Below are 24,373 nucleotides of genomic sequence, written 5' to 3'. Positions count from 1 at the left end.
TTTTCCCTAGGTAGTTGTGACAGTGCACAATGCAGAACAGTGATCTCCAGGAAGCAAGCAAGACAGCATCCATACTGCTTGCAATTAACCCATCTCTTCCTGAACTAGAAAACTATTAATGGAAACTACACTGCAAAAATTAAAGCATTAAGACAGATCGCTACTGGAAACTGTTGCTTCAAGGAAAGGTAAGGCTTTGTTTTAAGTTTTTAGGCGTCCTGAGTCTACATGAGATTTTTGTTAGCAAGAATCATAATGCATTCATACATGTAAAACAACAAAATTCAGTTCTTACTAAATAAATGTGGCAACTATTAGCCATTTTTCAGTAAATATTTAAAAATGTTTTGCATAGGTGGAAAATGCAAAACATTATGCCTATTGAGATTTGGAAGCTTGCATATATGGTTCTTGCTGAAAAGGATTGTGTATGTGAATTTAAGTATTTGGCAGTGACAAATACTTGGGTGATTATTCTTAGGGACTCAAGTTAAATATGAACTACAAACCCATATTAAGATGATCACATGCAGCATGAGATTATGCACATAGTATGCTACAAGTATTTATAAACTCATTGCCATAACATCGGTGAAAGTTTGCAAACTGTTACCAGGAGCTGAAGAAACTTGTGGTTTTTAATTAGTGTGATACAGTGCAAGTGTTTTGTTAAAGCCTTCCTGGGACTGAGATTCCAAACAGACAAATGTTGGCTGTATTTGCTTTTGTAAATACTGATGCTTTTGAAAATAGATGAATAAGCATTTTGCACGTACACTTAGTAAGTATCTGAAATAAGTGCAATTGCCAATGTGCATTTATATCTCAAGGAACCAGGGGAAAAATAGAAAACAACACCAGCAGAAATTCATCAGCCTCCTTCTCTTAAACAAACCAAACATTTTTTTCCTACTAAAAGGTCCAGTAGTTTTTAACCTATCATTATTAAGCTCTAGTTAGTCCTTCTGTCATATTATTATGTCAAAAATAAGATTTCGTGGAGTCAGTTAATTTTGCTCTGTAATTAGCTGTAAGTCACAGTAAATTACATTGTTAGCAGTATTTCTTCTGGAGTACTGGCTTCCATAGTGCTCCCAATTCTGTTCCACTAAGAGTGAATTATTTTCTTATGCTTTTAAAGAGCAGTACTATGAAGGCTATTGACAAGGCCAGAGACTTTTCAGTCTGAGTAGTTATCTTGTTGTTCTTTCTTGATTGCTTAAATACAGAGCTTTCCATTTTGGCTTACTGAGATTTCTGCATCATGGCTTTAAGTATGTTGGGACAATTATATTATTTATTATTCAATATACTTTTTTGTTGTTTATTATTTTTAATCCAAGACAATGCAGACCAAAACAAGCAGACGGATATATCGATGAGTACAGAGATCTGTATGTGTGTGATATGTGTTCCAGACCTACATGGCCATTATGAAGCAGGGGATTTTTGTTGCCTAGATATGAGCTGTTCTGTGCAGGAAGGCTGCGTACATGCATGCTGACAAGAGAAGGGCTCCATATGGTTGAGTCTGTAAGTTCAGTCTGACTTGTGGTAGGGCTCTAAGTCACATCTCTGCAGCAGCGTGTGCATTTTCAACCTGGTGTACCATTGTAGCGTGCTGAAATTCATGTGTCAGTCACCGGAGGGTATAAAGGAGACGTCCAATCCATAACAAAATAATGCAGTCACAGTAGGAAACCAGTGTTCTACACAAAAGATTGGGCACGTATCGTTGTGCCATGTGAGCCAGAAGGGAATGCATGACTCTGGTCTGGAAATGTACAACTATATGCAATTACGGGCTCTCAGCTGGGAAATGAGCGCCGTCTCCTAGACTACCTCTCGACTGTAATTCTAGGACCTCCTATGTTCCAGTTAGGCAAACTCAATAAAGATTAGATTTGATCATTTCTAGACTAGTTTACCTGCTTTACTGCACCTTGAAAGAACTGAGTGCACTAATTCCTCTCCTTCACAAATCAATTTAAGAAGGTAAAACCTCTCAGCAGTTCAGTTAGTGGATTCTAAGTGGAAATAGTATCCTATGGTAGCAGCCTTCCTACACCAATGAATACAAATTTGGCATATCTACAAGATTTGGCATATTTACAAGACACAGCAGGTGTCTTGTAAATGTCCTCAAACTCAGAGTTGGAGTTACATGAACATGCAAACATATTAATGGGCCTTTGTTTGCTAAAAGGGAGATGAGACCAACTGACTTGATGTGCTCTTGTGAAATCTGTCTTTTACGATTTAGAGAAAATCTTAGTGCATGGAGGTAATTATTTGGTTCAATTTAACTAGAACAGAGTTTTTGTTATTTAATTACACTGGTAATAATGCTACATATCAGAAAAAAATAGTAGTAATGAAGTCTGATGAATGGTATTATTGGTATTATCTTTCCATATGTTCCTGCAGGTTTTGGAGAATGACATTGCTGACATCAGCAAGAGAATACTAGGGGTGATTGTATCTGTTCCTACTCATAAACATGATTGCCTTATTTCCTCTTACTTATTTTAATGTTATGTTAGAAAATTCCACTCTAGGATCAGATTTGTTTGGTCTGATGATATTTTTAGGAATATATTTGTCAAGTTCTAACTAAACTTAATCAATTCCGTGTCTCTGGCTTTTGGAAGTAAAGACTGAGAACTGGCTACGGAGACCCACCGAGGCATGTGACAAGCTATCTGGCAGTAATCTAGGAATGCAATTAAATGTGTTCAGTTATGTGCTTTGTTTGTTAGGTTAGAGTCTTAAAACCATGCAAGGTGGAGGCCTCCTAGGACATGAAAACTCAACCATTTTATTTTATTTTAGTGCTTTGACTTAATTTTTAAAAGTTTGAGAAAATCCATCGTTTCTTCACTCAGTTAATTTTGGAGCCTCTCAGTTTTTATTTTACTTCTGATAGCAAGCATTGGTTTATTGAGTGTAAAATAAAAATGCAGATCCTAGCAGCTGTACATTTGGAAAGGTTTTTCTTCTCTTCAGTCTCCTTTTTTTGGAAAGGCTTTGAAAATGTTACGGCCTGGGAGTCCAGTTCTGCAATTGCCTAAGCTGAACACATATCCATGGATTATAGTACTTTAATATGCAGATCAAAAGCTGGTGGATGAGATTTTTAAACAGGGATGGACTGAAGCAGGGGAAATGCTAGGTGTCCGAGAAATGAGGAGAAACACACACAGACCAGTAGTTTAAAAAACAAGAAAGAAAAGGAAGAACTAAAAAAAATTTTTTTTGCTATTTTTAGTTTCATGCTGGTTGCATAAAAATCACTGAGCTTAAAAGGTCTTACTTACAAATGTTCGGTATCTTTCAAACAGTCATTTTAAACTAGTGCAGGGATCCAAATGAAGCCTGACACTTGGAATTTGGGGGAGGCAGTATCACTTTTTCCCTAATTAAAAAAATGAGTGTTCTGGGAAACAGATTGGCATTCATCATGTTGTAGCCAAAAATATTGGTATTGAATTGAACAAGGTAAATAATATTTTTAGGATTGATGTGCATCATTCCTAATTAGTATTAATAATGGTTTTTGTTTTTCTTTTCACATTAAGTACTGTAATAGTTCATGGAAGGAGATTGGCAATATTAAACCCAAAAGAGCTCTTCAGAACCTCTGCAGCTGTAAACGTGTGAAAGCTGAGTGTTCAAGTTGTTTTATGTGTATACCTTTTACCTCCTTAAAAATAAAGAAAAAGTGGGGGGGAGTATTGGGAGACATGCATCTGGTATTAAAGAAAATATTTTTTGTTTAGGAGTACGCATAGTATGTAAGGTATCACAAAATAGGCAACAATTCTTGTTGAAACAGCAAATACTTCTAAAAAAAAGTCACAAGATGAACAACAAAATCACAGAAAGTGTGCCCTTATTTCCAAAGTAAATATTTTACCAAATAGGTTTTTGATATAAGGAACAAAATGTGCAAGGAACAGCATGTGATACATACCCAGTACAACATTTTAAACACCTTTTAAGCTTCCTGACTTTTCCCATGCTTATATTTAGATAAAGCTTAAATGGTTCAAATCAATACTTTTTTGCTTGGATTAAAATGGTTAAAATTTTCCCTGTATGGATGGTTGATCTGGGGGCTCAAGTGTAGGAATTAACCAATTCTTTCTTGTGCATGTTCCTCCATAAAGTACAATAAGTAAAAAGCCTTAATTCTCCATTCCTCCCTATAGAGAAATGAGCTAAAAAGTCCAAAGATACAGATACGCTTTTTTTTTTTTTTTTTTTTTCCCTCAGTGCTGATGTGCTATTTTGGGATCTGTGCTGACCTACTTTCTGTGTTTCCAGAAAGAAAGCTAAAAAATTTTGGCTGGGGTTGCAGAAAGGTTTTGATTTATTTTTTCAGGGGATTTTTGTACATCCGCTTACATAAACACACTCACACCCGTGCGTTGGCTAATGTGGGTGTTGGTGTATGCTAGCAACTCAAGATTGCCATTTTTTGTACAATTTCAGTAATAGCAGCAGCAGAGAGCTAGACACCTGTCTTTTGAGGGTTTGATAGGAAGATGCCATTCTAGTGGTGCAGTTAGTTATTCAGTTACCTGATACAACAGAAATCTTTTAATTCCATATAGAAACGTGCAAATTTACTTCAAAATCTTATAGTTTTTCCATCTTCTTCACCATTATCTTAAAAAGCAGATGGTAAAACCCATTTGAATTGTTCACACTGTGCATCCCGTTATTCACCAGTCTGACCATCAAAGAACATTTGGCCCATTAGGTTGCCATTCCCAATTAAAATAATGACACATACAGTTTGGGGATTGTATGAACAAATTATGAGAGAACAAATAATGAGAGATGAAGACCTGCTCCAGCTTAGGGCAGAAGAAATTCATCAGCCCTGGCATCACTGCACTCACATGTGGGCCCTTGCCAGCAGAGCAGCTCTGCTGGTGGAAGAAAATTCTTCTCAGTTTATGACAACTGTAGTCCAGCAAGTCTTGGTGTGGTGTTCCTCTCACCTAACTTTTACGACCATACAAAGATTGAGAATCTGTAAGCCTCAGTAAAAGTCTGCAGTTAATGGGAAAAGACAATTGTCCCCGTCCTAAGGTAGGTGAGATAAATTCTGCCTTGCAGAGCTACATCCCTCTCTCTTTGTTAGCTACAGGTAGAGTTCAGACTTTGGCAATTTCATCTTTGAATGTTCCCAGCAAGATGAGAGAAATCAAATGCTTTTTCTTCATATATACCACCCCTAAAGTAAGGAGTTTGTTGAATATCCATACTGTAGCTCTATTGAGAGAGGCCTCAAAGTACCATGAATGACAGGTCTTGTACTTCTCTGACTGACAGACAGCCCTGTTCATTCTCTGGGGAGTTTTATGACCTAGTTAAGCTAACTTGTGGGTACCATACATGTATATTTTTCTAGGGTATTTGATTTGATACTTTTTAAATTTACGTCGTATAACATAAAGACTATATTCAGTACTTTTCAAAAACTCTGCCACACAAATCTTCATTTCTAACTGATAATTTGCTGCTTCTAGCAGCATTTTTTAGTATTTGAGTGGTCTACGTTTTTTGCTTAAGTAGCCTTTTGCAGTGCTGCTACTTCCCATGTTGTCTGAAATTGATGGTCAGTAATGAGGAAGCTGAATTACTATGGTGGTGTGATAGCTGTGATAGTGAGGCCCTGGCACAGGCTGCCCAGAGAAGCTGTGGCTGCCCCATCCCTGGAGGTGCTCAAGGCCAGGCTGGATGGGGCTTTGGGCAACCTGGTGTGGTGGGAGGTGTCCCTGCCCATGGCAGGGGGTTGGAATTAGACAATCTTTAAGGTCCCTTCCAACCCAAACCATCCTGTGATTCTGTGATGATGGAGCAGCTATTCCCAAAAACTACTTGAACCTCGCACTATTCAGTAGAGTTAGTGGGGAGCCAGAGATTTCTCTAGGAGGTTATTGAGAGCCCTGCTCAGGTTTCAGCTCTGAAGAGATCACCAGCGAAAACTGGTTCTAGGCTTCCAGGCTAAAGTTAGGCTTTGTAATTTAATTCCTAAGAGTCTCCAGTACTTTCCAAAAGGCTATCTTTATCTAGCAGGAAAAATGCTAGCTGTATACAGTTCGTCTAGCTGACCCTCACTTATACTTACCTCTTGTTCTTATGTTCTTTGGCTGTTTTCTGGGCTGTGCAAGCAGATGCGTCCTGCTCTTAATTCTTGACAAACATACCCAGGTATCCCATTTCTGCTGAAATGAGATCAGAACTTCCCCCATTTCTGTGTTTCTGATCTGTGTAGGAACCAAGAGGATCTCATTTTTTTTAGGTCCCCTTGGGACCTCCTATTAGGTTCCTTCCTCCCCCCAAATATTTACTACATTTGCACTCTATGCTGAAAGAGCTGTGTCCCTAATGTTCTGCTGTTTGGATTCAGGACTTGGAAGTAAAACCCCAAATCGTTTTCTCCACCTAAGAAAGACAAAAGTGATCTGCCCAACTGTATGAAACACCATGAGTAAGTTTGATCGCTGCTATCATACTTATCACTTCCACAGCTGAAAGTTTTTCTCCGATGCCGAGTCACTTTATCAACTAAATTTATGGTGCTAACCTGACAGTAGTGCTTATCTACAAAAAATGTAAGGGTAATGATTCTTAATGCAAATTGATTGAAGGATTTATCTTACTGATACAAACGTTCCTGAAAATAATTAGTTGCTATAGTACCATCATTTTTTCTTGAATGCTTGCATAATTACGGAAGTGTTTAGGAATGTATTTTTCATCTTTGCCCGTCCTGGAGACTGGTAACAACTTGACTTTCCCAGAGATAAGCCACATCATGGTATTCTGTACTATCACAGGCAATAGTTCTTCAAATTCCTCATGAAGCTTGTCTGAAATGTCAGAAAATTGTAGTTTATCCAAGCTACATGTAGCTTTATACAAGCTACACAAGCTACATTCTGTATTTGAGTTATCTTTGAATCTAGGTTAATTTCAGGATGATAATCCTAAAAGGTCTAAATGACCTATGGTACACCTGAAAAATTTATGCTTTCTCAGGATTTTGCCACTCTCCTTAATTTAGAGGTTATAAAACCGGGGTCTGAACTTGCAGGAGGCAGGAGGAAGGCAGCATTCCCGCATCTTCCTGGACCGTGGATTTAATTACTGGAAGAATTCGGCCGGAGTCTCGCCGTGCTTTGGGAGTGTTGCAGGATTTATCTGCCTTGGCAAGGTTTTTCCTCTCTAACTAAGCTCTTAATTGACTTTATGTGAAATAAATGCCCCAGTTTTGAAACCTCGTACAGAGATAACAGTGAAAGGCAGTAAGGAGTGGAAGGGTGTTTCTCGGCGAGCTGAGATATGTGTTGATTAATGTTCACAGTCAGCGGGCAAACAGGTGTCTTAAAATATGTGCTCGCTACACTGAGTTTCTGGCTTAAAGAAAACTCTGCGATAACCCAGTTCGACATTAACACCGTGTTTTTCTCACTTGCTTTCATACTTGTTACTAGTTAGAATGAGGTTGTGTCATCTTTTTAAAACTTAGCAGTTGTGCAGCCAACGTTCAGGGAAGTAACACTCCCTTTTTCTGTTGTTGTTGCAGGAGTGATATTTATTTTGTATTTCATTGCATACAGTAGTATGTAGGATTTAAAAGATAAAATGGTGTTTGTCTTAGGAGCGTTGTGCCACCGCAGCTGTGTGCAGGGACAGACTTTCAGCAACACAGTCCCAAAAGGCAGCATCTGTTAAACACATAATCTGTTTTGTCTTTTTGCCTGCATTACAGAGCTTGCAATGGGGATGCAGCTATTCTCTTCTTCTATTACTGTTTTGAAATGCACCTCCTGTCATTCTTGCAAATTAACTATTGTCAAATTAGTCTTAACTGTAGTTAACTCAGGCCACGACAAGGTCATTAAGAATCTCATCCAAATTTTTAAATGTATTTCAATTCATTCTTGTCCTGCTTGTATTAATAATCACAGTGACCACTTAGGGTCCTAATCTGAATAATCATGGGAAAACTGAATAATCAGTATAAATCTGTACAGGTTTTTTAGTCACATCTATGAAAATATACAGACACTCCTTTAAATCTAGCACTTACGTGCAGGCTATACAAACTGCCAGATCTGAAGTAGCGTAATCCAGGATATAATATTTTTTCTAGTCATGTTCAGGAAGAATGTTTCAGTCATGCCTTGGATGCCATTTTGTCACAAAGCTGATGCTTTAAAAAGTCAGTGGAAAATAATGAGTAAAACTGTGAGCTTTTAATTGTGATAGTTTTATAATAAATCTGCTTTTGAACTAGTTAAGTGCTGATGCATCTTCATGAAACAAAGTGGAGGAAGGAAAACCCTACAATTTCTCTGAATTCATGCAAGTCTTTGCAGGGAATTTTATTTTCCTTTTCATGTTCTGTTTTATTTTTTCCCATTTTTCAGTCTTCAAGTGTGAAAAAATTAGAATTTTTTGCTTACCCCTAATGCTTGCTTTAAGGATGAGCCCTTAAGGAGTTTGCCAAGCAGTGCTTGGCATTGCTCGAGGCAGCACAGTGCATCACATCAGCTACTTGCCGTTGGCCACTGTTTCCTGTGGTTTGGGGAGGTTGAGTTTCCTCACATCCTTTTCTTTCACCTATTTTTTACACTTCTCCCATGCACTGGCTGTAATATTTTATCTCTGATTACGGAAAACAATAATAGAAAAAAAGTACATTTCATATTTGGGAAGCTGTTCCCTTCATTGCTTTCTTTCACTTTTTCCATGATAGTGTATCAGGAGCAGAGCTCCACACTGCTTCTAAATCCACATTTATGTATTTGTGTAGAGAGACTTTCCCTCAGCCTCTCTAATTTTATGCTGGTAATTCTTGGCTTATTGTAGATATCAGGGAGGGACAAAGGGAAAGAGGTCAGTTGTAGCTAGAGATGTATAGGACTTCTGAAGGAAATTATGCCATATTTAGTTTCCTACATAAAGATTTAAAAAACCTAGAGGTTTTTTGCACTATGAAATCAAAATTTGGCAAAGTATGAGTCACATGTTCTTCTAATTCAGGTGCAATTTAGAGAGGTGACAGAACTCTGTTTTAAGACTTAAATTGTTTATTTTTACACATTTACGTAGGCCGAAAAATATTGTTATGAAAGAAGTACCTTACAGCTTTGCCATGTTAGATGAAATATGTGGATCTTATTAATAGCATCCAAATGCAAAATTACAAAAGTTTAATGTTGTAAAATTAAATTGTAAAAGTCAGATTCTCTATGTCTATTATGGTAGACATTTATTGATAAACCAGAGTACAGAGGGAGAGATTTGTGTGTCTGATCTTTGGTGTTTTAGGTGAGCAAGAAGTAGTCCTAGGCTGGCAATGTGACTCTGACTTTAGTGGCTAGTCTTGCTTTAAACAAGGAAGTTTTTAAAAAATACAGTTGCTGTTTGATGCCATTACCAGCAGAACATGGCTCTGAATGTTTGAATTCTGCAGAAGAGGTTGTAGACTTCAAGCTTGCTGCCCAAGAGCACAGCATGATCTAGGCAAGTTTTGGAAGAGGGAGTTCGCAGGAGCTTCTGCTGTCGATACTCACACGTGATGGGTGTAAGTGGACAAGAAATGGCAAGCCATAATGACTTCTTGGGCAGGGAAGAGAGCTGTTGGTTCCCAGAGAGAGGATGGTGTCTGGTGCAGGACACGTTCAGTCCATGCCTGTGCATGTACAGGCAGGCACCTGCTCTCGTCTGTGAGTCAAGTCCACTTTCTTTTTGCCTGCTTTAGAGGGAGCTCCTACTTCAGTTTCAAAGTCAAGCCCAGAGAAATTAGTTTTTTAGTTTTGTTTGAGTAATTGTCACAAGTTCTTCTGCCTTCACACGGGACAGGGTTAGACTTGGAGCCACAGATGAGTGAGATCCACGTCTGATCAACCAGTGCTTGAAGGAGAATTGATTGCTGGTGATTTTTACAACAGGTTTGTAAGTTTGAGGAGTCTCTGGAAGTCTCTGCTTACTAGTGGTTATATGAAACTATCAGCCCTTTTGAGGGTGGAGGGGCATCTTGTAGTTGTGGAGAAAAACTTGTCCTTGGCACACCTCTTAGCCCTACAGAGATTTAACCAAGTACGAGGAAAACAAAAAGAATAAAATAGACACCCAAGTTTTCTCTTTAATCTTTATTTGTAAATGTAATTCCTGATTTTTAGGCATGGGTCATAATTTTTTAATGCTTGAGATGAATAGTCTTTGTTTCTGAAGCTTGCTGGTGGGTTTCTGTGACACCTGTGGTACTGTGCGTGTTTGGTGTCATTATGGAAAAGAAGCAAAGAAAGAAAAAAATCATTGAGTGGAGATATGTGATCATAAACATATCGAGGGGTAGGGGCTGGAAGAAGTCTGGTATTCATAAAGCTGATCTTAGCTGGTCTTTTTACAGATATTGTAATAATCTCTAGTAAAACTTTAATATTTCTATGATGCTCACTTTTATTACTACCGCTATTTTAAAATGATGGTTATGTCTGCAGAGTGACAGGTTCTTCTTAAGCACTGTTCTTCTCATCCCCTGGAAATAATACACTTCTTCATTATTTTAACAGTTTTCTGTTGTGGACTGACTGTTATGGGCTCTGACTTATCAAAGAGGATGGTATGCTTAGATAGTTGTACTGTTTACAGCTGTTACAACTATTTTAATTCTGTTTGGTCTTAACTGGAACATATTCTGGTCAGGTGCTGTTCCAGTGGGAATTTGGTCTCAATATAAATGTAATAAATTTAATCCATATTAAACTCTTAACATTGTTTTAAACCTTCTTGAAATTAAGATACGTGGAATATTTGTGTCTGCACCTGGAGGTGATCTGCACATCTGTGCTTTGTGATGCTGTAGCAATTTCACGTTGGTTCTTGTGTGCCACTTGCTTTTGTAGCAGGGCTCAGGAGCTGAAAGTCCTGTCCTCGGGGTTGTGCCTCGGTCAGGCCTTCACAGTAGCTGCTAAGGACGTGTCCCTGTGTTTCCAGGAGCTCTGGCTGCAGCTGCGTTGATATCACACTCGGGACAGTTTTATAAGTAGTTCCCAGGATGCTGAAATGCAGCCAAGTATACAGAAAGCAAATGGAGTATTTCCCTAACGAATGGCACTTCAGACCTAGAGAGAGAATGAAGTCAAAGTGTATTTAAATCTGTATATTACGCTTCCTGTAAAGGGGGATGCACTGACAGCGTGCCAGACACATAGCTTTAAACTTCTGTGGGTGCCAAATACCAAGAATATAGGCACGGTTCTGACTCTCCTGCAAGTGTAACAGCTATGAAACAGAATAGCTTGCTGGCTGATGAAGATAGAACACATTTGTCATCTTAGACAAGAGTGTAAGATGCAGATTGAAGACAGCTTTTGTCTCCGGGGGAAACTGAACGAGAGGCTCACGCCTTGCAGTTTGTGCGCTTCTTTGTCCAGTACCATTGCTTTAGGAGATGCCTTTGTGATGGCTCGATGAAACCGAGAGCATTGGTTTAGAAAAGCAGTTGAATAAAACTAGGAAATGTTTCTGTCACTGTTAGGAATTCATCTGCATTTATCGTATTGTTACTAAAACTCAAGAATCACTACAGCGAAGCGTGGCTTTCCTATTCAGTGCCTCTGATGGCAGGTATGGGTATGCTTATTTCTGAAAGCTGATGGTATAATTTATATATCTGAAATTAGGTGTTGCCCAAGTGCACGTATGAGATCCATCTTTTTGAGGACTCAGATGAAATATCTTCAGAGATTTGTCTTAAAGAGTAACTAAGATAGAAGCTACATCTGGCTGATGAGACCACTGCACTTCTGATGTCCAGGTGTGTCCCAGCGTGAGAGTATGATGAAACTTAGGCCAACAGGAGCCTGGACAGTAGTGCTTTCTGATATTCTGGAATGTAATCCCACTAGATCCAATACAGTTCTTCCCTGTTTTGTTTTGTTTTGTTTTGTTTTGTTTTGTTTTCACCCCGAAAGCACAACTTTTAGAAGAACAAATTGGAGCTCTTGGCCTGGATGACTTGGGGGATCATGGCAGCGTTGGTTTAGAATTCAAATGGTGCTGGAGAGAAGGCAGTCTGTGTTCTGAAGATTTGGGTACCTGGATTTCACCTGGATCCAAACTGAAGTGGAATGGTCTGAATCTCACCCTTAATGAATGAAACGCATTGCGTTTCATTACATAGATTCAGGGGTAGTCTCTAGACTCAAAACAGGAACAGCTATTAAAGAGCTAAATGTTATTACTGGATCCAAAGGCTGGTGATAGTTGTTATCTTTGCTTTGCTTTGTGCAGGTAATGATAAAACACTCACCATGTGCTAGCCCTGGGTTTCAAGATCACATCTTTGTGCCAGGTTGTAGCATACAGCCCGTTAAGACCTAAGGCATTGACATTCAGTCAGGATGTGAAGGAAGCAAAGAGACCATGACTCAAAATGAAATATTCATAGACGCAATGAGAACTGCATAGCAGACTTTTCTCCCCTGCCTTATTTTCAGTCTGGTACTTAATTCAAAGCGCTTTCTAATACACTTCCTGGATTTTTTGCTTACTGTGCAGAAAAGGGATGTGAAGCTTGATTTAGGTCTGTCCCATTACATTACATCCTTACTAAAGGATAAGATACATCTTGGCCCACTTGCTTCTTTTTATTCATTAATAAAATTTCATGTAACACAGCGTCCAGAGTCCTGTGCAAGGGACTGTTTCTGCCCCAGGGTATCCCCATCTATCTGTGTTTCATCTCATCCAGCCCCGAATCAGATGCAAATTTAACATGTTGGAATTTTAAAAAGTCTATATATTATTAATAATCCATATCTATATTTGACTAACTGTCCACGAGAAGCAGAATTTTCATCATCCTTTAGTTTTCATGACTAGCAAAGGAAGAACACTGGATATACCAGATCTCTGGGATCACTTCAGACAGTGGCCTCACACAACAGCAAGTATAGAATAATCTCTTTGTAACTGAAGGATTTTTTCAATAAAACTATCCTCTCTAAAAAGTTCCAAATATTTTGACTTTATTCATCTATATCTTTAATACTTTTATAGTTCTAGTAGAGACCGAAAGTACTTTTCATTTTTAATAGAAACTGCAATGGGTTGTCGCTATTTCACAGATATGTGCTAAGAAAATTTAATTTATGTAAAAATACTGAACACTCACAAGGGGTCTTGAGTAGAAAAATGTATCTGAAATTTGTAGCCTTCTTATTTGTAGCTTGGTTGTAGTATGTACACTTTGTGCACAGCATGCAACAGAAATACAGAGACATCTGTCACACTTTGTTCAGGACTCGTACTGTACCCTACGAAGTAAAATTCCTTTGTACCCTCTGGGTGTCTCTCCTGTAATTGTATCCAGAGCATAGGCCTAACGTACCGGATTGCAGTGCGTTAATAACAAGCATGGTTTTGTAATTGAGTGTTACAGCCGTGCGGATTCTGGGAAGTTCCACCCACAGCCTTTGATCTTCGGAAAATCCCCAGCCTCTGGATTGTCACTTGGGCAAAGCTGCGTGTCCTGACTGCTCAGAGGCCACTTGCAAGGAGCCCTCTCTGCCAGTTTGGTTCCTCAGCTGTTCCTGTTTATGCTGGTGCCTGCCAGAAAAATTCCTGTTTCCAGGGTTTGCGCTGCTTTTCTGTTGGAGAAGGATCAACTTTGGAGTCCTTGTGAAGATAAGGCTGTAATAGCTATCATGTAATGAGAACATCAGAGTGAAGTGAAATTATTACAAATGTATATTAGCATATGAATTGTTCTGCTTATGAAATACCATGACGTGAGTCAGCTTCCCTTGTTAATATGGGAAGTGCATATTATGTATTGAGCATCAAGGGACTGGTATTGTCTTGGAACCAGATTACAGCATTAACTCTGTATTTTATTTGTTGTTACCAAACAACAATATGCCTACATGCTTATCTTCTTTCAGCTGAAAGAAAATGCAATTGAAATGCTAGGCCAAACCTCCTGTCGATATTAATCTATTACAATCAGGATGCCAACATAGCAGGCAACTCTGAAAATGCCACAGTCTCTTCTTATTATTTTGTCTGCTTGTATTTGAGGTAGGTGAGGAATTTTCTCGGTTTGATGCTTATTTCTGTTTTCTGTAACTCTAATTCAATATTACCTCTCACAAAATAAAACAGTGAGTGTAGTGCTGTAGTGTACGATACGACCAGCATCTAGTACTCACATTTAGCTTGCTCTAAGGTCAGATGTAGCCTGGCAACTCAGCACTAATGACACTGTTCTGTGAGTCAAGTGCTTGCTACCAGGGTAGAAATTAATGTGGATCTAAAATGATCTCTTTGGTGTCTTTGAGAGCACAACAGTGACTGCTAGTCCTCTATCCCACTTCTGAAAAATGATGCTTGACTTGAGGGAGAGATTTTTTGGAAGCTAAGGCTGTATTAAATCCAGGCTCTTTGTTTATAGCAGCATTAGACTGTGGGATAAATGGGTTAATTCAAGCAGAGGATCATTCAGCTGTTCACACCCTATGCATTAAGACAGCCAGGTTATTCCGGGGAATTAAACCAATCATTTCTGAGTAGCAGTTGAAGGGTTTGAAGAGCTGTACATACTCTTCACCTTTTGGTTCTCTGTTTTTAATTCTTGCACTGTTTAACTTCCCTGTTTGAAATGAAAAACAAAATGACTTTGGAGCATGGGTATGTTTGTAGATCTGTGACTGTTCCACCATGGGTAGGGGATGAGACCCACGTATTAAGTGCATTTGAGAAATGAGGGGAAGAAAAAAAAAAAAAGTGTTTCTGAATTGATTTCTGGTGCTTAGCAGTCTCTTTAGAGCAAGCAGATGCTCAAGAGCTCTCAGCTTGATTGTTATCAACTTGTTTTCTTCAGACATTTCTGACACCTGTAAAACCCGACCAAAATGCAGTAAGTAGCTGGTGTGTTGCTTTTGTAATCTTGGTTTTACAAAAATTTTAACCAGATGTAACCTGATCCATATATCCCTTTCCTGACTGCTTATTTCTGCCTTTTTCTTCTTTGTGGCACCATGGCTAAAAAGAAAGAAAGAAGGGAAAGGTTGGCCTAGATTTGCCTTGTGGCCTCACAAAAGTGGGTACTAATGTGACAAGAAGGGAGGCTGCATGGGCTACAGGCAAGAGGAAGGATGGGACTCGATTTATTTTTTATTTTATTGAGTTGTGCTGGTTTGAAATGTTAGTGCAGCTCAGACTTCCCTTTCCTGCCACAGCAGTTCCTCCAACATATGTGCCAAAGAGGCCTCATCCTCCCTTGGCAGTGTTTATGTGCCGTTCTAATCTGGTGCCTATAGTACGATGGGAAGGCCCCTGAATAAAATGTGCACCAGTGTGGGCATTACTTTACCACACCAGATGGAAATTTACTGTGGTGGCAGATTTCCTCCCATAATATAGTTGTTCTGAGCCTGCCTCTGCTGGCTGACACATTGAGAACACTTTTTAGGAAGACTTTTTTTATATTTCTGCTGTTGATGAGCAAGAATATTTTCCTCAGCTGAAAGCACAAATGACAGCTCTAATGTAGTTATAATAACACGTGGGTAACTGCACATGAAATATAGCTAGATTTGCTGCCATACTATTCAACAAAAAGTCGTGATCATTTCACCTGTGAGAAAACTTACTTTTCTGAGACCTGGACTGCTAAATCTGTAGCCTTAAATGTATATTTCTGCAGTACAGAGTATAGTTCAAACACAAATCAGCTATCAAATACTATTTTCCTTTATATTTCATTTAAGAAACTCCAAAAAAAAAATAGTAATAGAAACTGCAGAGAGAAAAATTTGGTAGTCTGCTGGAGGCAAGAGGTATGATGTCCAGATTTAGCCTTTGACCATAATGGATAAATCTGATGATCTCTAGTTCAACTTATTAAACTGAGCTTTTTCATTTTTGTACTGTGCTTTCAAAATTGTAAGAAAATACTGAACTGCACAGAACCTACTACAGAGGCATGAACCTTTGCCACACTGAATGTGTAGCCAAATTATATTTCCTGTGCTTTGTTTTGCATTGCTTGAGCACTTCCATGATTTGGCACCAAACTTAACGCAATGATTACTTCATTTTAGGAACCTCTTCTGAAAGATCTTGTTTAAACCTTAGAGGGGATAAATAAATAATCCTTATCCTTTATCTCCTATGCTCAAGCAACTGCAATAGATTAGTGACACTTTTTTTTTTTTTTCAAATTAATTATGTTGATTAGTCCTACTGTATTATAATTTTGGTGGTTTACTCAGCAATTAATTATTTTAATCACTGTTTTAAATAAAAGGTTTAGTGAAATGTAATTCCTTCAACTATGCTGTAGCCTTCTAAGAATACATATTAGAGACTGGAGAATAAAATATCTACATATAATTTTCAATTATTAACTTATTTTTATTTTTGAAAATCATTCAGCCATTGGATTCTCTGTTTTGTTCTGGATTCCTGGATGTATATGATAGGAACTTCATGATTAATTGCATAAAAGTTAACAAATTTATTTCCATACGTCATGCTTGCAGTTTGGAGGGAATTTTTGTTTTGTTTTGTTCTCCCTCATTTTATTTCTATTTATAAAAGTGCAAAGCTTTGATGTTCAAGTAGAAAATAGACCTATCACTGCAACACTGATGGATAAGAATCTCAAATTTTACCAAGAGTGTTCTGTGCATTTCTATCTGTAGCTGAATCTCAAAATCTCTTATATTTATTTATTGTTTATTTTGAATGCTCAGTGCTTCTGCTTTATTTCTTGGGTCTTATAATTAACAAACAGCTCTTCAAAGAGCTCTCCCCCATCTCCAGTTTTGTTCTTTTGTATTGTGCTGTAACTTACTCTCTAGTGGTTTCATTTGGGAGTAGACTACAAATTTTTATACATTCCCCTCAAAGATGAGAAAATCTCCAACAGGAGATACATAAATGAAATCACTAGAAGAGTTAGGCCACTAAAATAGCACCTAGGAACCCAAGTCCAACAACTTTCAGACACCACCAGGAGCCTCAGCTTCTGTTCTGCTGCCAGCACCTAATCCTACGCTAAGGATTTTCAGGTTTTAGACTATTTGCACTTACAAACTGTTAGGTCTGCGTGAATTCTCAGAGTATGTCTCCTAGAGTGGATCCTAAAAAAAGCAACTCAAGGATGAGATGCATTGGGTTTTCATCTGTCCCACCCTGGACTGCCATCATCAGGTAAACTCATCATAGATTCCTGTCTGCCTTCAACCCTTGACAGGTTCCCGTAGTTCAAAAGAGCGCGGGGTCTGTTGTACCTTTGAGCATCCCAGCAGTGCTTCCTCCTTTTGGTACTGTTCCACATGGCATGAATATTGATGGAGCTGGAGAAGGTAAGACTGTATAGTGCAGCACTTGTGCCGCTCAGCTAGAATATGGGACAGTTTCAAGTCACTCTCCTAATGAATATTGAATTATTTATACGTTGTGGAACAGTTTCATCAAGAAAAGTTAAGAGCTCTTTCCAGAATATCCTGGTGCTTCGGTCACTTACTGAAGATGTTGAAATTTTATTTAACGCTGCTGTCAAATTTCAATTTGAAGTTCCTCAAATGTCAATTCTTGCATTTGGTATTTGTAGTTTTTCAGTGTTCACACATGGTTCAAATAATATGCTCAGATTTAAGCACTTTCGGCTGAGCTTTTGATTCAGTTACTTTGGTTTAGTTGGACCATTGGGAATGGTCCCAATATTTCTTATGGTCCCTGAATATTTCTTATGTTGGTTGAGTTAAAGCTGAAAAATCAAGTGAAACTGGGAAAAAAGGGAGGGGGGAAAGGACACTTTCTTTGACCTGTTTTTTTTAATATATATTTTTAAACTTAACTGGAAAAAAAGAGGATAGGATATATAAATTCTACGGATTTGAAGGTCATGATAGAAATACTTTGGCCTCTAATGATGAAGACCTGTGCCTAGAGCAATTTTTAGAATGGACCCAAGCAATCTAGGTATACAATTCCCTTTGGTTACAACCTAATTCTGACCTAACCTATTTTGGAGTCCAGTGGGATTTTCAAAAGCTTACTTCTGCATATAAACAGAGCTCAAGATCCTTTGAGTGCTTGAAATGCAGAAATAATCACTTTGTTACCTGCAGTTAGCATTTATTTAGTGTAAATTGGTTTGGTTTAAATAATGAGCTTGTTCTGAATGCAGGATACAGTGTATTTGAGGTTGGATTCTTACATTCATAATTTCAACTTCCAGCCAAATACAAATTAGTTTCTAGAAGAGGAAGAAAAATCTAGCAGACTGTTTACATCTTTCTGCATTTCTAACGTAATAAAATGTTTTAAAAAGCTAAGACTCTACATAAATACATATAAAAATACATCATTTCCCATGTTTCCTTCCAAAAGCATGTTGGTGAACTGTTTATTACTTGTCAACAATAATAAAGGTTTTACTGAATTTCACACAAAAGCGTTATTTGCAGCAGCCAAACTCATGATCATTACACAAATCATAAAATGCACCCTATCTTTTGGAAAGAAATTAAAGCTTTCATATTTTAAGTGTTTTAAATTATACGGAAAAATCAAGTTCTATCTTCAGTTGTTAAAATCTGCTTGCCTTAAGTATCCATGGTTGAAGCATTAGCTGCTGACACTTCAAATTACCACTCTGCTTATTCGCTTTGCTGTACGTTATTTTTATTTAATACAAAACGTTTGTACAGATGAGATTTGCTGGTTTTAACTTAGTAATGATTTTTTTCACATTTGTGATACAATTCTAAGTAAGAAAATGAACAGTTTCATTGAAAGTGTCAGGATTTGCCCTTATTTCTTTCTTATGTTTGGAGAAAGGAAAACTGTATTCATGGGAGGCTCAAGAGATAACTGGGATAACTGGAACTACAAAAACAACAACAAAAAATGAGCAAACCTCTAGTAAGCACCGTGGCTTTTATTTAGATGGAGAATTTACAGACCACCTTCTTCATACACATGTTGAAATGGCTCAGGTTTAGCGATCAGCAGTTACATATACAGAAAATCAGCCACACTGACGGCTCTTTGATTTTGATTCCAGCAAGGAAATAACACCCTTGTTTCTTGAGGAAAGGAATAAATAAACTTAAGTAATTGTGATTGTAAAAACTTTGGAGCTTTGGATTTGTTTACCAGTCTAAAAATGTAAGACTGACAAAGGACAGGGCTAAGAACCTGAGCACGCTGCTCGGGTTGTTGCTTTCCCAGGCAGGTCCCAAGGCAGTTGACTGGGTCGGTTTTTGTTTTGTTTTGCTTTTTCCCTCACTTTATTTTTTAAAGGTTTAGCAACGCCTGTTTTGCTTGCCAAGATAATGAAGTATTAATGAACTGATCTGACGAACGCTGTTGGTAAAACACAACCACCACTAGCCCTAGACAGTGCCTGTTACCGAAGTGTTATTTTCCCTTTTGCATGGGCTGTGCTGCTGGGTTCAGGTTTGTTGAACTTCCAAATTGCCTCAAACCTTCCAAATTAATGATTTCGGCGTGTCTCCTCCCCGTGCAGCAGAAGTGATGCAAGGAGGGGCGATGCAGTAACCCTACACCTGTTGCAGCACACGCCTATCAACTCGCTAAACTTCCCAGGCAAGTGCTGAGCTGGGCATGAGAACATCTCTGAGATTGCTTGGGTCCGGAGCCACGAGTCACAAGCCCTGTGGATGTGCAGGTTGGCTTTGTGCAGGGTTGGCTTTACGAGTTAATGCTCTATAATGGCAGTCGATGACAGCAACTTGTACTCTAGGACTAGGAGTAAACTGAATTCCTGTCCGAATCGTTACAAATCAGCACGACGGAGTAGCCTCCCACCAGACATCCTGCTAGAAAATGACTTTAAAGGGAAGTTGCAAAGAAATATTAAGAATATAGAGCCTATACATCCCAGGCGCCCTAAGAAAAGACCTTCTATATTTTCAGGTAGGAAATGCTATGTTAATAGTGTGTTGGTACAATATCTTTTAAACCTTTTTGGGTAATATTTGACAAATTTAGTGTCTGACTCCAGTGAGAGTTTATTCTGTTTTAAAACCTAAGGCAGTCTTCACAGGTAGATTTAATAAAGTACCATTTATGTTACGTTATGTCACCAATAAAGTGATGGAACCAAAACATAAAATAATTCCTTGATATTTTTGGTTTCATTTGCTTGCTTGTGGGGATTTTTTATTTTAATACTTAGCATTTAAAGGGAATCAGTTGCTTCTCTAGAGCTTTAAACTCTGCATTTTGCTTAACCCCACTTATAAGCAATTCAATCAGTAAATGCAGTATAGGTTTATACCTCTCACTGCTCTAAAGTTCTCTCATTTAATTTTCTGGGGGAGGGTATTTGGGGATATGTGGACTTCTCAGTGTAGCTGACTTTTTTTATTTTTTTTGTAGCCAGAAATTAACATCACTAAATACTCAAATGCATGCTTTGAATTCCTGTCTTGCACTGGAGCCTGTAATGTTTGTAGTTAATAGTTCAGTTTAACTCCCTGGTTGTTAAGAATATGAGCAAGGTGTAAGAGTGCTTACAGTGAAGCTAATGGCAATTATTTTTTTGGTTATTTTTAAAAAATATTTGAAAAATGCCTAAAAATAGGCAGCAGATTAACATGAAGACAAAGGATTTGTTGCCAAACGATCAGATCATCTTTATGAGGAGGACTTGAAAGATTCTGTAGGGGAAAAAAAATGAATGCCAGCTCATCCCTACAAAACTGAAGGTGTTTCTGTGAAGCCAACAGGGGAAGTGAAATCCTCTGTTGAAATAAAAATACAATTTTTTTTTTAAATTTAGGTGTCTCAATTTCCACATGGAAGTGTTGATGTTAAAACTCCAGGGGGGAAGTAATACAATCATGTAGATTTTTGAAGAGCTCTAGTATAAAAAGGTGGTACTGATTATTTAAATATTACTATTATTATATTTCTTAATAACAGCTAAACTTATAAGGGTATCTTCTATTTCTTCTCGTGAGCTGAAGGAATGGGAATACAGTGTCAAAAGATGACACAGGGCAGTACCATTTGTGTGGGATTTAGAACCTCAGTTAACACCTTTGTTATACAAAGGTATAATTGTCATACACCACCTTAGGAAATGAAGCTTTTTTCCTCGGTCATATTCTACGTCCCAATTACAAAAAAAAAAAAAAAAAAAAAAAAAAGCCTTCTTAAGTCAGGTGACTCAGACATGCCCAAGGCTCCTGTGCTTCCCAGTGCCTGAACAGGCTCTTCCTGGGGTGATGTGGCCTGCTGGAGAATGGCAAAAGGCATTATTTGGGGCAGGACAAAACCTCTCTTTGTTTTATTCCTATTTTTTCTTCTCCTTAATCACCTCTCTTTTTTACCTTCTGCATCTTTTTCTCCCTTTTCTCTTGTACATCAACTTTTTTTGATAGAAAAAACATCCTGAACAGCCTTGTGTTTGCTCACCAGTGTCCTTATTCTCGTAAGCCCACTCAGATTTTTCCCTAGGTCTGTGATCTGAAGGTTTTCATTTAAAAAAACAAAACAAAACCTTTATTCTCTCTCACTGTTCTCTTTCCCCCCTCCCAAATTGCCACACTAGTAGTAGTAATACTCCATAGTTTGTGCTGTGTCAGATCCGAGCACTTGAATGCAGTTGGTGTGTCTGGCACGCTGCCATTGCCCTTATGAAATCCACTGCAGCTCTGTTACTGTACACTCAAGGGCACTTCACTCAGAGGTAATGCAAATTGCGTGCTGCTATAAGCAATTGATGGAGCATGATGGAAAGATGGGTGTAGCCTTTCGTTTGGTAGGTCAGCAGTATGCATGGGAGAAGCTGCACTTGATTTGCTTTTGAAAATAGGTTAACGAAGGAAGTTCGAAGTTGTCTAGACCTTTGTCTTTTGTGCCGTGGATGCGGATTGGGATGGAAATAGAGCTACATGCTGGTACACTTGCTGTGCAGTCTGTTGGGTCACTGCTGAAGCTGAAACTTTCTGAAGAATGAAATGACTCATTTCCTTTCTTCAACCTAGTCATACATAACTATCTATATTTAAAATTGGTATCATTCTGACTTCTTTCACCTTCTTTTAATTCCAGTATCTAATCTCAGTCTTTTATTTCACCATGAACCTGTCTCAGTTTTAGGGCATGCTTGCAATTTAGTCTGACTGCTTGTACATCTTGTTCTCTTTCCTTTCTTTCTTGTACATCTTGTTCTCCTCTCCTTATTTTCTATCTTAAAGAGCCTAAGTAATGAAACAGTGAACAAAGACCTACAAAGGCATCTAGGTGCAAGGCATACAGGTCAGTTCATACAATGTTTTACCATTTTACTACTTTTTTTTTTTGGTTTTGTTTTCATAGCTTATAGCTAGCAACTTAGAAAGCTGAAACTCTGGAGGAGAGTGGCACATCTGTCTGTCCTGTCATCATGAAGTTGGTCGTTCATGTGTGCCTAGACAAGACTATCCAAACAAAGGTGTCAGGGGTCATTGTGTTCTTTTCTACATGGCTAGATGAGGGGAACTGTGATTATGAGGAGAAACCATGGCATTGTCAAAGGGGTACAGTGCACAGAGGTACCTTTTTATTTGGGGCACAAGTAATCATAATCAACATCACAGGGCCATTTAACATCAAGAGAGAGCTTTTGTAACCTTATAGGATTAATGGACTTTGTATGGGTATGCTAACATGCACCCAGCTCATGCTGCCATGCCTGGGCTGAACCTAACCCTGCAGGACCATGCAGAAATGAGTGATGGCTTGGCCCAACCTGAAGACAAAGGTGTAGCTTGTTAGTGGCAAAAGAATGAAAGGTAAAAAGATGGTCAGCGATAAATAGGCCTTAGGAGACCATGTCTTTATAGAGCTACCCAGGAAAGATAAATTCAACTAACTGAAGGGGCCCAAATTTAAAATGGATGAGCTAAACATCATTGGACATCTATGCTACGTCACCCAGAAGAAAACTAGTGTGTATTTACTAAGAAATTAATTTAATCTAGGGAAATGTAGGCTGAGTTTTTGTTCTCATTGATTTTTTTGGAAGAAAGCTGCTGATACTGTTGAGCTTTCTGTATTTATATTTTATACATTGCAAACGTGCCTGAGATTTTGTTTGGGATTCTTAATTTTTGAAGAAAGAAAAAACAATACAGAAATGACAAAGGTGAAAATACTTTTAAAAGTATATATATGTATAAAAAAAAAAGATTATTCTTATTGTGTGCTGGTCGTGTTTATTTAAATACCACTGAAAATCTAGTACTGTTATTAGTATCTTGTTTTTTCCTTCTACGTTTTCACATGCAAGTAGCCTGTGGTAGTGTTGAATAATGCTTGTTGATAGCTTCAAAGGACGGGAGGTAAGAAAAACACTACGGATTTGCTGCCTCTCCCAGGAGCAGTCACACCTCCATCTCTGGCCTATGCCAATGACTCAGGTGTTGTCTTCACAGCCAAGGTCAGCTCTACGTAGTCAGTGAGACACTAACTCATTGCCTCTACCTTTGTAAAAACATCGTGGTTTTGCTGTGAGTTAATCTAACCAAGGTCAGTGGTTAACAGCACTTTAGCTACTGAAAGTAAGATTGTGATTGTAGGTTGCTGGTCTCTGTTTTTTACACCAGAATAGATAGTACTTCTTAACAAATTCACTGCTTTTTCTTTCAGTGAAAGTATTGTCGCAGTTAGAAGTCTTGAGGCACTCTCTCAAAGCATTTCTGGAGTTCAGACCAGCATACAGTCTAGCAAAGTCACTTTCTAAAATAAGTAAGTTGACCTGACACCATATTTGTATGTAAATTAAAATACTGAACATAATGGAAGGAAGAAGGGTTTTACATATAAGAAAAATGTTTACAAGTTATTCAACAGTGATACAAATAAATTATTTAATTTTTCATGAGACATGGGGTAAAGCAGTCTGTATGTATGACTCTTTTTTGATCCTTTTGATTGGCAACATTAATTGGGAAAGGCTTGCCAAAATCTAATTACTTCTAATAAGAATGTTTAAAATCATGGGTACAGTTTGTGTCTTGATTCAAATGAGTTATAATGATCTGTGATCAGTATTTTAATTTGTTGAAGATTTGAATATCCTGTCTCCTCTCGGAATAAATTACACTGCATGGAAACACCATATACTTGTGATCTGCACAGAACAATTTCTATTCGGTTATGGTACCCCTAATGTCACCCTGCCTGTTAAAGTTTGGCTTCTGTTGGTGCTGCATTTTACAAATATCATCCACTGACAGCAGAAGGGAAGGCAAGAATGACATGTCCCAAAGTTCTTCACTTCCCTTCCTGACTTTTTAAAAAAAAACACTTG

At 38.2% G+C, this 24,373-nt stretch overlaps 1 protein-coding gene across 4 annotated transcripts in view; it reads left to right on the top strand.

Annotated features, from left to right (window-relative positions):
* The window catches only part of FRY (FRY microtubule binding protein), a 232,797-nt gene that overhangs the window by 26,678 nt on the left and 181,746 nt on the right, over nucleotides 1-24,373 (top strand). For 2 of the 4 annotated variants that reach the window (XM_032207218.1, XM_032207224.1), the window contains exon 2: nucleotides 11-188. The gene's annotated coding sequence lies outside the window, so the exon portion shown is untranslated. Of the gene's footprint in view, nucleotides 1-10; nucleotides 189-23,788; nucleotides 23,809-24,373 lie in introns of those variants that run through there. The other 2 variants (XM_032207230.1, XM_032207250.1) reach the window with 2 other exon arrangements.

Source organism: Aythya fuligula, chromosome 1 (assembly GCF_009819795.1).
Source record: "Aythya fuligula isolate bAytFul2 chromosome 1, bAytFul2.pri, whole genome shotgun sequence".
NCBI lineage: Eukaryota > Metazoa > Chordata > Aves > Anseriformes > Anatidae > Aythya > Aythya fuligula.
Note: the sequence above shows the minus strand (reverse complement) of the source record. Positions and strands in the feature narration are given on the sequence as shown.